General features: G+C 37.6%; 1 pseudogene; it reads right to left on the reverse strand.

The window, feature by feature from the left end:
• Positions 1-5,549: 5,549 nt before the first annotated feature.
• Positions 5,550-10,508, reverse strand: LOC149249202 (putative cellulose synthase A catalytic subunit 1 [UDP-forming]; annotated as a pseudogene).
• Between the last annotated feature and the right edge of the window lie 1,186 nt (positions 10,509-11,694).

The following is an 11,694-nucleotide window of genomic DNA, read 5'->3' on the forward strand; positions in this document are numbered from 1 at the left end:
CATCTCTCCATTGGTCTCTCGGATGGGAAAGGCACCTTCTATTCTCTCATCTTCTCTTCTATTGTCAGCCATAGCTTCAGATGGAGTGGTCTCTAACTCTTCTTCTACTATAGGGTCTTTGGATATCTCAGGGTGTTCACCTATAGGTTCTTCTGGGTCACTGTCACCAAAGAAGAGAGAAGGGTGACTTAGTGATGTGGTGGGGGTGTTTGGTAGGAATTTGCCTGATCTATCTCGGTTCCTACGAGGCATGAAATGGAAAAGACTTTCTTTTTCTTTTGATTGCTTTTGCTTTGCTTTTCTTTTTGGTACCTGCAAAATTGAGACAGATTGATCTACAACTAACTATGAAAGATGCAGAATTAGACTGAAAGCAGGAAAGAACTAATCTACTTTGCTCAAATGAAATTGCAAGAATGGAAATGCTAGTCTACGCTTGCAGAAAGGAAATGCTAATCTATGAAAGAAGGAAATGCTAATCTATGAAAGCAGGAAATGTCTATGCTACTTTTGCAGAATGGAAATGAAGTAAACTACTTAGCAGAAGGCAAGAGTAAGAAAGTAGAAGAAAAGCAACAATTACTAATACTCTGACGCTACTCCGGCAACGGCGCCAAAAAGATGGTGGGCTCCAGTATTGTAGCAATAATGCTACAACTCCTGGAGCTTCCTATCTCTAATTTTATCAACCCGATAGTTCGTACAAACTTGGAAGCGACGGTGCTGTATGCACAAGTACTAGCTCTTGTCGCAGCTGTCACTTGGTCAGCTGGCACAAGTCCGCTAGGGCTCAAGCCAACTTCTATAGGCTCACAGAAGAAGCTTTATGAATGATGGATGAAAGCTAACTTAAAGAAGACTAATCTAGTTGCAGAAAGGAACTGAAAGTCAACAAAGCATGTAAACCCTAGTAAACCCTAATTTGACTAGCTAGACCCTAACTTTGCAAAACTGTGAATGAAACTACTACCACTAATGCCATTACTTGCAGTGAACTGAAATACATGCATCTAAGCTACTTGCATCTGAAAAGACATGTTTTTGTATTTTTTCATTAAGTGGTTGGATTTATTGTGATGATGCTTTTGATTAGGGTTTGGTTGTGCAGGAGCGGTTGGAATGGAAGGAAAGCATGGGCAAGGTCAGGATGGCTAGGGGAGGTCCCAGAGGGTCTCTAGCATCAGTCCACAGAAGTCTACCACGTTCGGATGCTCAGCAACCGAGTTTGCAGGCTTCTACAGGAAGTCTGCAGGGGATCCTACAGGAAACTCAGGGGTTTCTACAGGAAGTCTGTGCAATTCTACAGGATGTTTGGCCGTGGAAGTTTTGGGGGATGGTGAAGTGTTGGAGTGGTGTGGGAGGATAGGTGAGGTGGAGATGGAACTGGTGATGGCTCAGGAGCAGAGAAGTCAGGTAGAGGAAGAGTGCATGCAGTGGGTTGATGGCTGGAAGGATGGGATCAACAAAAGTGTAAGTAAATGGAGCTAAGTGATTAATGGATGAGTTGGAGGGTAAATGAGTTGGAAAGAGGCTGAGCAGGTGGATTGAGGAGAGATCAAGAAGAAGAAGAAGGAAGTGGAATGATGAGGAGCAGCGTAAATGAAACAAATGACTTATGCACCAAAAGCGAGAAATTCATTAACCTATGATAACTGTGCCATGAAACCTATGAACAGCAATGGAAAACCAAGAAATGAAACTCGTGCATGGAAGTGAAATGTAGAAGTATGGTTCAATGTCAAAAGTGCATGGATGGATCTTCAACGAAAATGCCTATGTTGCAGCTTGCATGGAAGTGAGAAAAACTGCGTTTCTTTTTGGTGGTTGGTTATGGACTGCACCCCAATCCCTAAGAGAGATGGCAGTGAGCCTTAACAACCTTTTGCTGGAGCTCCAATAAATTATAACTATCCTCCTATCGAATCTAAGCAATTGAAAACAAATTCACCATAAACTAATCCTATCTAAGCTCATGAAAAAGACTAAATTAACAAACTGTAAATTCGAATTGCATGTTAAAGTAAAAACTCAAAGTGCTGGAACGAAATGCAAACAACATTACAACACCGAGGAGATCTATTGCTCTCAGGTTGGGCCCTAACCTGAGAGCTATAGCTCCCTTAGAAACTTAGAATGAGATCAAAATCTGCCTGCCTTTATTCATAAACGAAAGTCTGATGACATGCCAAAATGGCTTACAAAAGGAACAAACACCGAGCTGTAGCTCGTACTTCCCAATTACAAGAGCAATACAAAAGTTCAAAAAGCTTCTATCCAAGGCTACGGCCTCAGTATTTATGCAAAATGATCATCCAACAGGTGTCCTTGATTTGTGGAGCTCGGCTGTCCAACTGCAGTTTAAACTGCTGATCCTGTAGGACAGTCATAACTGCTGTTCCTGTAGAACAGTTATAACTGCTGTTCCTGTAGAAGAGTTGGCTGCCTCTAAGCTCGGTGGGGAGATGGATTGGAGCTCGGAGCTATGGTGGGAATCACGAGGAAGGTCCCCAAGACTGTGGACATCCTCTCCTAAAAACCAGCAGTGCCACCTCATTGTCTCCTTGTCTCCTTTTTCGTGATCTTTGCTCCCTTTTAATGCCAAAAACCTGAAATTGTCATGTATTAGTCACGTAGATAGAATGCCTACCCTTCTTCCTACAAACAACACGAATAAACCAAGAAATGAATGCATAAGCAATAAAAAATGAATGGTTTGAGCAGAGCAAGTAGGCCAAATGAGCCCAAATTGTACCAAAAATTGGGGCTCATCAATAGTCTCCCCAAGATTTATAAGCTTTCATTTATGATTCATCCAAGTTGGGGAATGATTCAGCCAAGTTGGGGAACGATTCAGCCAAGTAGGGGATTCATCTTGGCCAAAATGAAACCCTGATTTTTCCTTTCTAACAACTACTCTTGCTTCTTTTGCAAAAATGTCCCAGTAAAAATTAGTACCTTCCATAAACTGTTGAATCAACGAATGTGTTAAATTTGAGCCATCTACAAAGTGGAAATTTGGGTATATTACAATACATATCCTGAAATTTGATATCATATGGATAACTTACGTAAGGGAAATAATGAAAATATTTTACAAGTGATGTTTCTGACGCTGAATGTCAATTCTCCAACACCTTTATTAGAGGTAATAATACTTCGATATTTTCTCCAAAGAATATCTAAAATTCAAATAATGAGGTGGAGATTGAAAGTTACCTTTAAACTGGCGTTCATCACTCATTCTAGCGACTAAAATGGTCTATATATCAATGCATGTTTTGTACATAGTAAAAGTGGCCAGCTTTTAGGAGCTCTTTTTGGTGGACAAATTCTTGAACTAGCCCAGTGATCTTACAAGGGTGTGAAGGGCTTGACCTAACACTCAATCCATTCCCTGCATTCCATCAACATCTAGGACCATTTTGTGATCTTTCTTCAAGCAAGTATCCAATCTTGCAAAATCTAAATACCTTCCTAAGATTGTATCTAGATACAACAAATCTTGTTGCTCTTTGCTTTTGTGTTCGACAAAGAGAAGCAAAGAAACAAAATTTAGAAAAAACTATATTCTATAATGGTAATTGTGTCCTCCATCTCCAGGTAACAAGATACTACAAATAAAAGAGAACAGTGGGGCATGAAACTAGATCACAATAGTGTTTTCCAACACCAAGGCTGGCACTATCAAGAAAATACAAGTTTACATTACCTGTGTCTTCTCAGAAAGACTGGTTGGGCTTTGGGGATGCTAATAGAGGTCTCTAACAACATCTCACTAGACAGAATCTAGATGCAACAATCATGCACAAAACAAGTAAAACAAAATAGTTCAACATGCTCAAACTTATATGTATTACTGGTAGTGAAGCAACATCTCAATTTAAACATACCATCCCTTTAACAAGCTCCATTTGACCCCTCCTGAACGTATTCTCCAACAACCACTACAGGTTCACAAAAGAAATGAAGATACCATAAGGGAGAAAATATATTGCTCCTCACCAAATCATTAACACACAAGCTAAAATCAACAATACAATTTTGCATAATTAACTTCTTGTATTCTTCTGAAGTGAACACCATTCAATTAGAGATTTTTACCTCGGGGCAAAATACATGAACCCACTAGCCATCAGTAGTCCTCTTAAAACCACCACTCAAACCACCACATAGAGCACAGTTCATACCAAAACCAGGCATACCATGGCTAGCTACATTTGGATGCCTCATGCCTTGGAGTTGGTATTTCCAGTTTAAAGCTTCACATGGCTGACAATACCATCCTCCAAAAGAATTCCTTAAAATACCATAGTAATATTGGTGAACTGCTACCTGCAATATAATGTTGACATGAAAATTTTAAGATACCCACTATAATCCAATGTAACAATACTGCAGTAAATAGAGAGATAAAAAAAAATTAGAGGAAGGAATAGCTAGATTACCCAGTAGTAATTGTAAACACAAATCGTGTTTGATCGAGTAGATTCTAGAAATCTAGAAATATCGCACAAAACAAATTCTTCTCTTGGTGAGATAGATGACACCTGGTAACAATCAAAATGCCTTTCCAATGGAACTTTTGCAACAAGGGGCCAGAACATTGTCTCTTTAGCCCACAACATTGTCTGAGAAGAAGAGCTTGGGCATCCAGCAGTAATGTTCTCTTTATACAATCAGAGAAATATTACAGGACAACTAAATGTATGAAAAGCAAGATGAAGAATCGTGTGCTAAGAAATTTCTATGATAAAAAAGTTTAACAGAGTTAAAACTGCCATTCACTGAAATTTAAATAGAAACCTAGAACAAAGACTTCTAAAAAAATCTCAAATTTAGATGATTCAGGGTTAGGTCAAAACACGCATCTTATTTAAAGCACTGCAGAACTAACATTTTGGATGCAATGGAGTCATCAAAGATAGGGTCAATGATTTCTGAACATAGTTATTAATTTATGAAACAAACGAACAATGTATATTTACTATTTTCCTAGGCACTTATAATTGCATTTTATGAAATGAACAAACAACATACATTTACCATTTCCATAGGCACTTGTGTATGCCTCAAATCTTAATAACTGCCACTGCTCCTACATGACACAATTATTTGATATTGACCACTTCACATTTAAAAAAATATGATATTCAATTAAGACATGCCATAATTTTGTCCATAGCAAGAATGTCACTTAAAAATGAATATATATTTTGTAAAATACATTCTTCAATATCAAACCATATAATCCGTTGCCCACTATTGTGTGGCATTAGATTAGTTCTGGGACAGGCATCACTTCAAGTAAAACTCAGCTATCCTAGTTGAAACAGAGAACCAACTACACTGTACAATCTTAACTATCAATCAAAGACAAAGTACAAGGTTTAGTCCCTATGCTGGAACTAGCTAGAAAGCAATATGCTTAAAGCCCCTCCCTCTCGAATATTATTATCTACAGATGATACAAACGAATTTGAGATATTCTTGGCCCTCAGATGTGTTTTTAGTTCCTCCTTATTTGCTGCTAACGAAAGCTAACATTGGTTTTAGCAATTTACACCACATTGTTGTGTGTTTGATGATGATCTTGTGTTTGTTGTGAAAGGATCTATCCTCACCCAAAGCAGGGAGAATATGGACACAAGAAGAATTTACCAAACAATAAGTATTGTCAGTGTCCAGTTCTGGTGACCCATTAATCCCTTGAGGAATGGATAAAGATGAACAATCACCCATAGAGAGAAAATAGTTTTCCAAACAATGGACCCCAAGATTGATAACCACTATTAATAGCTTGGGAAACACTTGCTACTACACCAACAAGATTTACCACAAGAAAAGTAGTTGGAGGGATGAGAAGACTGGTCCACTTAAAAACATAAATCTCAGCAAATTCACCATCTTCATCTGAAGACTTTGATGTGACAGTAAAGTTTGTGTCAATCCCCACTAGAACTTTCAGTAACCCTTGAAAGACGACAAACATATGTGCTCATACACCTCCAATAACCCAAAATTTCTCATTCCTCCACCATTCATCGATTCCAACTGTACTCCAACGTAGCTCTAGAATAACAGTTGTAAAAATGGAAATAAAATATAATATGAAGAACACACTTGCAAAGTTGCTAATCTACAGATCAAATTAAATATAAAAATCAGGGGAAAAATGTGAAGCATTGTATGAGAACAAAATCCAAAAAAAATCTAAAAGACAGGTTGCATTAGAGGTGAGTAAAGCTTGACAAGATTAAGGTTAGTAAGGGTTGACAATCTTACCTCAGGAATGATAAACTTCCCTGTAAGAAGACAAACAACTGGCAAGGTACAATATGCAACCAGTGGGAGGGATGTGAGAGGATAAACTATGGTATTGATGTATGCCAGCCTCTGCAATTGGTGTAGCCATACCAAATTGGACAATGCCCGCTCAGTAAAATTTCAATAGAACCAAGGGCCCATCAGAGCACTTCATTCAAATGATCTGAAAGATTGATTGGTGCAGATCCCTTGAATGTAGGGCGTGCATGCATGCAATATATTGAAATCCAGTGTTGAGCATGCATTTTAAACCCAGTCAAAATATCTTCTGTGATAGAACCATAAATCCACCCAATCTGCACAAAATATGCAAACCCAGTGATATTAGATCTTTGCTTCAAGAATAGTTGCCTGGTGCTTGGTTTCCTAAACAAAATGTTGCCTTATTCTGAAGAGAATTTATGCACATTCAGGAAAAATGTTTATACAACTTCACTATAGAAAAAACTAATTCAATGAACTAAAAAAAATCCACAACATCATCAAATAGATGCAGATCCACCTCTACTCATACCTCTTTTCCCCATTCTGACTTTGTCTTCATATCCACAGTTGATAACATGAATGGCTTCTTTCAATAAAGAAGCAAGATTCGCAGATTGTGGAAGACCACCATTTTCCATGAGGGTAGATTGAATAAACACTAGTGATTGACCAAATCTTTTCTATAAGCTCCTTTGGGACATGAGCAATGATTTCTCATCATCAAATCCTGCAATACGCAATTTCATAGAAGGGTGAGGGCGAACAATGTTTAAGGGTAAATGAGTTGTCAAAAAATACAAATCACTGGTTTGGACATGGACTCACCTTCAACACCCTCTTCTATGTCTTCCAAACTAAAGATGGGTATAGTAGATTCAGTTTGCTTGGTTCTCTTCTTATCGTCATCATACCTTTTGTTTGATTTTCTGTTCTTCTTTCTAGATCCCTAGCAACATCTCAGAAAACATGTTGTTTCAAGATCCTTCTCAGTGAGAACAGGATCATAACCATAGAGTGCTTGTCTATTAAAACAACACCCTGTACCCACATAAATAGGCCCTTGGATACCATCAAAACCTCTCAAGGTGATCTGCAAAGATTTCAGAATTAATATGACAGGCTGAAATTATATGAAAATTTCATAATTGAATATAAGAAAACATTTTGGGTGTTGATCAATGCTTACATCAAAGAACATAGTGTTATGATTAGCATATCGATCGTGTTGATCTCTGAGAAAACTGTACATAGCAAGTTTTCTTCCTAAGAACTGGATCCATTAGAAAACATATTGCCTCATGAATAGATTTGTTGTTGTTTATATAATTATCACAATCAAGGTTCAACCCAAAGAGGCCATTTGTGAGGACAACAGACACTCGGACCTAAGTGGAGAAATGGATAACAATCATCAGCGTTAGCATAATAATTAATGAATTTCATATGAGGAAATCAACAGAAAAAGAGAGATGTGTACATAGCTAGGAATATACCAATGCATTCATTGCATCGACTTTCTTGTGGTGTTGGAAACTAGGCCTCTTTTCATGGGATACATAAAATAACCATGGAAATTCATTGCCAAAATTGTCAACTCCCCCTGATTCAGTCACTAATGGTGGCTACAAAGAATTTTCAAATGGTGTGCCAGTAACAACCTTATCATTATCTTCTGTAAGCTCACGATTTGTCAATGGAGTACTACATTTTGGTCAAAATATGGTGTACAATAAAGGAGATATATCATGGCCCTCAATATGTCCAAGCATCTTCAGTGGTGTGTCCAAGGATTCCATCCTCTGTTCCAGTGCAGGTGATGACAAATTCTATGAAACAAATTGTTTACTTATCTCCTGAAAAGAAAAAATGAAAAAATGTCATACATATAGTGCACCAACTGTGTACTATGTTCCTTAAGATGAATCTGATAAAGAAGATGGAAAAATATGAAGTTCATACATAATTTAGATTACCTTTTAAGAATCCTTTACTGCTGTTTCATTTTCTTTGTGTAGATTTGGTACCTTCCATAAACTAAGTTGTCCCACTAGCTCAGCACTACTCTCCTTCAATGAATTGTGCATAGCCTCATCACTTCCTATAGATTGCCTTGGCCTATAAATAGAAATGGTATCTCTGGTTTTCTCTATGCTTCCATTACATTTTGAATTCATCGGCCTTTTGGAAGGTGTAGCATGGAATGACTCTGGCATTTGTACTTGTAAGTCCAATTGAAATTTTTGTAATCTATTACTCAAAGTTAGTATTCTGTCTACAAGTTTGGTGCTTTTTAAATCCCCTTTACTAGGAACATTCATATCATCCAAAATAGTAGAACCCTTAGCTACTTCTCCAGATTCTACATGATTTTATGTGAGGAGAATACTTTCAGAATGCTCTATCCCATCCAAAACCATAGCATCCTTCTCCATGACAGAGACATGGCCTCCAAGTGGGACATGCAATGACAAATATTCAGTCTCTGATGTCACATCATTTTCTATAAGCTTAAGATTTTTCACTAGGGTATCATATTCTGGTCCCTCGGCATGTTCAAGCCTCTTCAATGGCTTATCCAAGGAAAGTTGCTAATTACACACATCCTTGTCTTCTAGAAGAGATTCATTCATACTTAAACAAGCGAATATATAGTAACATTTTCTAAGTTCCTGAACTTTTGGATGGAATACTGGAGTCCAGGCCAAATCAGGTGCTTAAACAAGGAGATATATTATATCCCTCCGTAACCTCAGGGATCCTCAACGGAGTATCCAATTGGAAGGTTCCTGCTTGCTCACCACAATCTGCATATTTTCTCCAACTTTGAAATTTTGGGCCTCTACAACTTCCTGGCCATTGTTTCCATCAATTTTGGCAGGGTCAATGAATCACTCATGTTTTTCATTGTTGTCCATATCAAACAATTGTTCCCTAATTGGACTTGCATCAGTTATGCCATCAACAATAAAAATGCTTTCCTGGCGTGCCCAATATTCAACTTCATTCTTTTCCACAACTATATTATATCCCTCTGTAACCTCAGGGGTCTTCAAAGGATTATCCAATTGGTAAAGTTCCTACTTGCATGCAGCTTCTGTAACAATCTCTGAGATATTTTCTGGAAGAGAATCAGCTATACCTGAACAAAATAATGCATCATTACTCTCCATAATCTTGGGCTTATCTAATGGATCACTAATGTCCAATCCAAACAAAGAATTCAAGCAAGGAGATATATCAAGGCCTTTTGTAAGCATAGGCATCTTCAATGGAGTATCCATGTTAGAAGGTTCTTGGTTGCTGGCCACTGTGTCTACTTTCACAAGTTGTATATTTTGTCCAACTTTGAATTCTTATGTCTCTTCAGCTCCGTTCTGTATAGATTTTTCTTCCTGGTCATCCTCTTTTCCCTCAATTTTGTTAGGGGCAATGAATCCCTCATGTTTTCCATGGTTGTCCATATCAAACAATTTTTCTTTAATTTGAATTGCATCAGTTATGCCATCAACAATACTAATGCTTTCCTTATATGCTTCATCTTCAACTTCATTTTTTTCCATAGCTACATTGTAAGATCCATGTTCCACTTGATCACCATCTGTTAAGGGAATGTGAACATTCTTGGTGATCTACTCAACTACATCTTCCTCCTTTTGAGGAGTTGAACCATACAACTCATTGAGGTTATAAAACTCATTTCCATTGTCTGAAAAGTTGCCTTGATGCACTTCATCCTCTGAAGCTTGAATGTTCTCATATGTTACTTGAAGTTCATTGGACATATCTACCTGTTCAGGATTTTTCACTTTCATCCAAACTACATCAGGAGAGCCATCATTTTTCTTGTGAAATATGGTTTCTTCAACATCCTGAGTTTTAGCCATTGAAGCAAGTTCATAATGCTCCTCTCTTTGATATATAGAGTCATGAAATCCTTCTCTAGTTTTGGGATCACTCAATTTATCTTCTTGAGCTTCACCATTAACCAGTGAGATGTGACTTTTCTGAACATCATTTAGAACTAAAAGCTCCTCTTCACTGCATTCCCCAGGCTCTTGACCTTCACTATATGATGCCAGCTGTGACAGATTTTCTAGAGACAAAGCCTTTGGCAGGAGTTCGAATTGGTGAGCACCATTCAAATTGTCTGCATCAAATTGAAGCTTATTTTTTAATTCTGGAGTGTTGCCACAATCCATTGGTTCACTTTCATAAGCTTCATTCTCATAAATCTGTTGGTTGTCATCTTCCTCCTTTTGAGGACCATTGAACTCATCAAGTCCAAAACACACTTTGCTTTTGTTTGAAAAATAAGACTTGATTTCATGAGCTTCATCCTTTGCAACCTCTCGAGCTTCCTCATTGTAGTTCTTAGGAGATATAGTTTCTTGAGCATTCTGAGTTTCACTCTTGGAAAACTATTCAATTTGCTCTTCGTTTTCAACTATAGAGACCTGATACCCTTCAGTGGTTTTTGAATCATTCAATTCATCCTCTAAACCTTCATCATTAACAAGTGATATGGGATTTTCCTGAAGATACTCTTTACTGCATTCTTCATTGGCTTGAGCTTCACTATTTGAAGTCTGTTGCACTGGACCTTCTAGAACTTGATCCTCTACTAACAAATTACCTTTTTTCTTACCTCCAACTGAATCCGCAATCTTCTCTTCATCGATAGTTTCTTCAGCAATTTCCAAATCATGTGATTCATCTTCATTATCTATGTCTCCTAGCAGTGGACTATTTTCCAAATCTACATTTGAAACTGGAATCTTCTCCTCCACGTCACAGTGTCCAAGCTCTGGCTTTCTGGATGCAGTACTATATTCCAGTCCGAACAAAGTGACTAAACAGGGAGATATATTATATCTGTCAGTAACCGTAGGGGTCTTCAACGGAGTATTTAACTGGGGCATTTCCTGCTTACATGCCTCTTTTGTAAGACTCTATGAGTTTGTCTAGTATAGAATCATCCATTCCTTAACAAAGAAACATGTCATTAGTGTCCATAGGTTTGGGCTTGTTTAAAAGAGTACCAGAGTCATTACATCAGAGGGAACAACACATTAGTACTATCATTACTGAGACAATCCATCTTTTATCTGGAACAAAATCATACATACCTTGATGAGGGAACACATTGTTATAGTCTACAAAATCGATTGAAATGTTTTCTTTTGTTTCAAGAATAGAATCAATTATACCTGAACAAGGGAACATATCATTATTATCTGGAAGCTTGGCTCATTTAATTTGTTCTAGAATTATTGCAGCAGATCATTAGTGGCTGGGTTGTGTTTCATGGAGTAAAAACACTTATAAATGTGGAGAAAACACATCATTACTATAAATACAAAGGAAACCCATATTTTTTCTTGAAGA

This window comes from Pinus tabuliformis, chromosome 7, assembly GCF_031772625.1.
Source record: "Pinus tabuliformis cultivar Carrire ecotype Pingquan chromosome 7, CPIR1, whole genome shotgun sequence".
Lineage (NCBI taxonomy): Eukaryota > Viridiplantae > Streptophyta > Pinopsida > Pinales > Pinaceae > Pinus > Pinus tabuliformis.